At 30.8% G+C, this 6375-nt stretch overlaps 1 long non-coding RNA gene across 1 annotated transcript; it reads left to right on the plus strand.

The window, feature by feature from the left end:
• The first annotated feature begins 377 nt into the window (after nt 1-377).
• LOC128555308 (uncharacterized) lies at nt 378-3765 on the plus strand. Its single transcript, XR_008369967.1, has 3 exons — nt 378-893; nt 1345-1412; nt 2517-3765. It is a non-coding gene; the product is annotated as an uncharacterized LOC128555308 (long non-coding RNA).
• Nucleotides 3766-6375: the final 2610 nt, after the last annotated feature.

Below are 6375 nucleotides of genomic sequence, written 5' to 3' on the forward strand. Positions count from 1 at the left end.
TTGGGACTTCCTTTTTTTGAAGATATAAATAGATCTAAGCTATATTTAGACTAAAGTTTGTTTCGGTATAACAGAATCTAGGGAACCCTTATATACAGTCAAATATTCTTGAAATTGCAAGGAAATATAATGCATTTTTCAAGTGCTTGCTGTTTCTTATGTTGTGCATACTTGATATAGGTCATTGTCAATGTCAGCTATCATTATACTGACATTTGAAGTTTTTTTCTAAATTACCTCCCTTATATATACATTTTTCTTCATTTGTTTAATTAATAATTACTTCCCTCTCCTTTTCTAGCAATAATTTCTCAAATTGCATTTAATTACCTCCCGCTATTTAGCATGAAATATTCTCTTGTGTAATGATTATTTGTGATACATGTAGTTGCAACCTGTCTTTGGAATCTGTTGAAATAACAAAAAAGAGGCTACAATGACATAATGGTATATTTTGTTATATATGAAGTTTATGATGGCATACATGATATCATTAATGTGTACAAAACCTTGATTTTCTGACAGTTTTATAATCAGGTTCATAATAATGTTTTTAATATATACAATAGTTGCAGGGTTTTTTTTCCAATATTAATTTTAGCTTTATGAATTAAAACACTTCAGCTTCATGTTTATTAATGGTAATAGTTTTAAACATAAAATGAGTTAAGATATTTTTTATTGATTTTATTATATTTAGATTAATACATGTAAAAAGTCTATATTAAATGTATGTGTCATCTTTTGTACTAAAATAAAGGAAAAAAGATATTTTTTGGAATAATTTTGATTTTCAGTTTTGGTAGAGAGTAGTTTGAGTATGTACAGTTGTTTGACCTGTCTTACCCTGTGGCAGTCCCAGAAGATGTTACCATTATGATTAAGTGCAGGGGGTATTATGCTTTTGTATGTTAAACAAGGGTCTTAAAGCATTTATATGCTGTATGACTACATACTTGCTTCTGAAATAATTGTACAAGTCAGCTATAAGGGTGACATTCCTGACAAGATATGAACCTTCTTGACTTTATGTCAGCCTGGCATAAACATTGTTTTCCCTGTAGCTACATATATCACCATTAAAGATAATGCTAATAGATATGTTTTAGTAATAAATGTGTGATAGCTTTGTAATGTAAACACTTTAAAAATAGAATGAAAATGTACATTGATAACAAACATTGTAATACAAATTTATTAGTATATTGTATCAGTCAGTAAAACATGAAGTACATTTTCATCTTTATATTAAGAAAATGAAAACAATTCTATTCAAATGCTTTGACACTGATTTTATGTTGATTACCTAGAAAGCGTGTGAATTAATGTTTTACAATATTTCAGAACTTGAAGATAATGGTTAGTGCAGAATGGACATAAAAGTAATGATAAAAGCAACAGATATAAATAAGGTAAACTGTGGTGATAAAAAGACATGGCCAGTGCTGCACATCACAAATGCAACATTTAGATTTAATTTTGCCACTTATGAGTTGTGTAAGGCTGATTTTGAAATACATATGAATGATTAGGATTAATATTTTTTACTGTGACCTTTTTTCACATGATTTTATCAAGACTGACAATCTGTTCATTGAAATAAAATAGTTAAAGGCGGCATTTAATCATATAAAAATATGTCTGCATGGTTGCCTAACATTAAATGTCAAATTGTAAACAAGGAAATTCTAAATTTAGAGAATATTTTGTTGTTTTTCTTCATTTAGCTCAGTTGAAAGAGATGTAGTTTTAAGCAATTTCTTAAACTCACTCTGAAGCAAAAACCTCTTTATAACAACATCATGAAAATTTCCATAAGCTGAAATATAACTATCAAATTTACCTCTCCAGAACAACAACCTCAGCATAACTAAAAATATTTGTACATCCCTCAGGGTGTTGCTCTACAGAGGTTGCACTGTACTTATAATATCTATTGTTTTCAAATGCTTTAAGAAAAACAACACTTACAACAAGGGGAAAAGTGAACATTTATTACTTATAAGGTGAAGTTGTGGCAGTTCTCAAGTTCTTTTTGCATGTTATATAAAAACACCTTAGGTAGTTTATCATTATTACATCATAATCATATACTAAACAGAGGTTGTATGTTGTTGTTGGAGCTTTTAGGTGAGATCATAGGTGAACATCATCAGATTTATCTGTTTATTGTTTTCAATATTTCACTGAATATGTACATTGAATGTTATAAAATATGCAATCTTTTCAGACAGTCCTGTTATATAACTTGTCACTTAGAGAATCTTAGTATATGTAAAATTAGATAAAGCAACAAGCCAAGTAGCAATACAATCTTGCTGCTTAAGACAGGTGATTCCTTAGACAAGTTGAAATTAGACAAAATGTCAATTTATAGAGTTAACTTACTTGCTGCTTGATAATATATTTCTAAGAATATCTGTAAAATTTAATGCCAAAAATGATGTTATAATTGTTTTACAAACTGCTTAGTTTTATTCTCTTTATGAAGTAAAGTTTTACCTTTGTATTTCCAGGAGTGCTACAAGTATGTTGTCATGTGAAGTGGATTTTACCCCAACTGTGCTGCAGTCATGCACCAGCTGTAAACTGAGATGGACCCACACAAGAAATATGTTGCCTTTTTATGTATTATCATCTGTACAGAATGTGTTTATGACAAGACTGTATACATATATTGTTGAATCATGTTTTATTTCCATTATGGCATGCATGTTAGAAGCAAGTATTAATTTAACAATAATTATTGCATTCATAGAAATGTTAAAATGTGATCAATCTAATTTAAAGAATAACCTTTAATTGAGCATTTGAAGTTTCATATTATTTGTGGTGGGTATTGAACCAGTCATTCAGCAATACAACTTATACTGTCTTTGAGTCATGTCTTGTATGTTATAGTTTTCTTAACAATGCATAAAATATCAAAATTATGGTTAAAGAACTCATTCATCACTTGTAGATTAATGTTAAAGCAGTTCAACATTTTACCATATCTTAATTAATATTCTGTTCAACCAGATTTGTCGCATATTTTCATATAAACATTTGTAAAATACAGTCTAATCTACTCTAGAAATGATGTTCCACAAATTTTTAGTTATATTTTATATTGTTTTGATGTCTCAACATATAATAACTAACATAAACAAAACTTAAGTATTTTACAATTTGGTTTGTATAAATGGTTGTTTTGTTTATTTATTTCCATCCAAGGGAATAAAGAAATATACATTTTAAAATATCTCATCATTCCAGATTAGTACACTACATAATCAAGAGAGAAAAAAAAGAAAAATTATGTTGGTGGCATTTAATAAAAATTGATATACAGTCTTTGTAGTATTTACTTCTTTAGATATGTTGGACGGAAATGGGAAAAACAACATACTTTAAATTTGGGTAGTCATAAGTTAATATGGGAATTATTAACTCGAGAAATAGATTTTATCTCACTGTTATGCCATCTGAGCTGTAATATTTTTCAACATTGTCATTGGCAACAAGGCTCAACCAACATTATTTTTGTATATATCTTTCATTCATGTGTGATAAATGTCTTTATGGTATTCTTTAATATAATATATGCTTTTCATCTTACCATGGATTAAAAAGATATATATTTATTTGTCTGAAAATTAAGGTAAAATACTGACTGATTAAATTGCAATATAAGAAAGCTAATATGAGATAAAGGGAGGTAATTCCTTAAAAAATATGTAGATAAATATAATGAAGGGAAGTAATAAAATATTGTGAAGTTAATAGTCTTCATTTCTTTGATGAGCTAATTAAATGTTTTACATGTTGGTTTATTAACTCCAAGTATGACCTAACATGTGTACCTGTACTGAAGGAAAATGAAAAAAGGTTGTTTGATGTCCTTGTACTGTTAAGTAGTTGCTGGATTTGTTTACATTCCATGTCTGAATGAAAAGAAGAAACAGACTTAAATGAGGGTATCCCTGGAAAATACCTAAGTTTATTTTTATATCAGCAAACTTGATGAGATAGTCATTCAGGAGTTGTCTATCCTATTTCCAAAAATGTTATGGGGACTAAATGTTTTGGAGTAAATATCTCTTTTAAAAAATAACACACAACATTTTAATATTGCGTTTATACTTAGCAATATATATTTGGAGTCTAAATGTTAAAAAGTCCAGTTTTAATTTTTTAGTTATAGTGTCTAATATATGGCGTGTTTGATTAACACAAATCTAAGATCTTTGAAAGAATGAAACATCAGTCTACTTTATTTGCCGAACAACTTTGATACTAGTATTGATAAGGTATCAGTTGACAAGAGTAATGTCTTAAATTGTGAAATATATCACATGAGTCACCAGTGCTTTAATCTGAATGGGGGTTAGCACCTCTAAACACAAAGAAGGAAGACTGTATTTCAGTAATAAGAAACGAGTCATTTAGAATCTTTTTTGAAATGATGGGATATAGAGGTTTTTGGCGAGTCACGCGACAGATATTTATAACTGTTTCTTTCGCATATGTCCGTAAAGTGTGCGTTATGGAGGTTACACCTGTGGAAGTAATAGTACAATACTGCTGATAGTTCCCAGGAAATTACTCACTTTCTACATGTTTGGCAACACATGCTTTCTTTTATTCACATTTCTTGTAATCTTACTATGGGTTGTTATATTATGAAGCAAACATTTTAAAACGAATCAGAATGATTCGAATTAATGATAATATATAAGTAAATTTATGGCCAGATTATGTAGCGTAATGGCCTCTAAAAGCCACATGGCACCAGAGTTACCAGACTTGTAAAACCTGTGGTAGAACTTTCACACACATATATAAGATCGAAGACACAATAGTTCGTTTCTGATGTTTATTTAATTTCATGTATTTAAAGAAAGTCTTTTAGTACAAGTAATTTTATTGTCTCAGTGTCCATCTTTCAAATAATATTTAGCTACTGTAAGATGTTAAGAACTGATTATTATGTCTTCCCCCACACAGTGGTGTGGGAGACATATTGATTTACTCCTGTCTGTGTGTCTGTGTGTCTGTCTGTCACAAAGCTTGTCCGCACTCTAAGTCGAACATTTCTCACCCGATCTTCACCAAACTTAAACAAAATGTGTCTGACCATAAGACCTCGGCCAAGTTCGATAACTAGCCAAATCGGCCCAGGCACTTTGGAATTATGGCCCTTGAATTAACGAAAAATCCTCATTTCGCACGCGCTTTCGTACAAATGCACCTTATACTACTCATTAGTAGTATAGGGTGCGTTTTGGGTGCACGAAAGCGCATGCGAAAGATGATTAGGCAGTTGTGGGAGACATGCGCTTTTCTCAAAAGCATCTCTAGTGTATATTCTGAAGTTGTCTTTCATGAAATCTACATAACATATTTGGAAATTAACCTAACGAGGCATAATGGTATTTTTGACTTACGTTGGCAGAACCACGGTAGGTGGCTCTGCTGCCTCGCCTCCCTGAATGTCTAGTACATAGACCTTTTATATGCACCGGCCAGACTGTTGATTACCAAATTAAGATGTAGTTTTCCTGGTGTTATGTCTTAACCTTCCCAGAGCTACGCCGACTTGTCAGTTATATATTTCAACAATTTTAAAATGTCAAGAGTTTCCGGTGAAAGCCTTTAACTAATTTTGAATGAATATATACTATCCAAGACAGTGAATAATTTAGTCTTTTAAAACAATAGCCTAGCCCCCTTTTTTGAAATTACATTAGCACACGTGATGTTTGGAATGGTAGCAGAAACGTTTCTGATTTTTGTTCACAGCTCTAGTTTATTTTCTTATTATATTGTTTTATATATTTTACTTGCAGCAGAAAATTGGTACAGACCCCCTATACAGGAAACTGGTAAACAATTAATAATTTAATATACTTAATATATCAACAACGTTTTCTAATCATTTTGAAAGCAATAGTCAGTTTTTAGGATGTCTTGTGAAGTTGTTAGACCGCCGAGTTTTGATGGTTAAATTTCCCAATGTTTCTTTAAGATGCACTGGTATTGTAAATGTTTCGGTATGGTTAAACTCGTGGTATAATAAAACATTCTTTTAACCAGTGCTTAAATCGTAATGGGGGTTAGCACCTCTAAACATAAAGAAGGAAGACATTATTTCAGTAATAAGAAACGAGTCGTTTAGAATCTGTTTTTGAAATGATGGGATATAGAGGCTTTTGGCGAGTCACGCGACAGATATTTCTAACTGTTTCTTTCGCATATGTCCGTAAAGTGTGCGTTGTGGAGGTTACACCTGTGGAAGTAATAGTACAATACTGCTGATAGTTTCCAGGAAATTACTCTCTTTCTACATGTTTGGCAACACATGCTTTCTTTTATTCACATTTCTTGTAATCT

This window comes from Mercenaria mercenaria, chromosome 2 (genome assembly GCF_021730395.1).
Source record: "Mercenaria mercenaria strain notata chromosome 2, MADL_Memer_1, whole genome shotgun sequence".
NCBI lineage: Eukaryota > Metazoa > Mollusca > Bivalvia > Venerida > Veneridae > Mercenaria > Mercenaria mercenaria.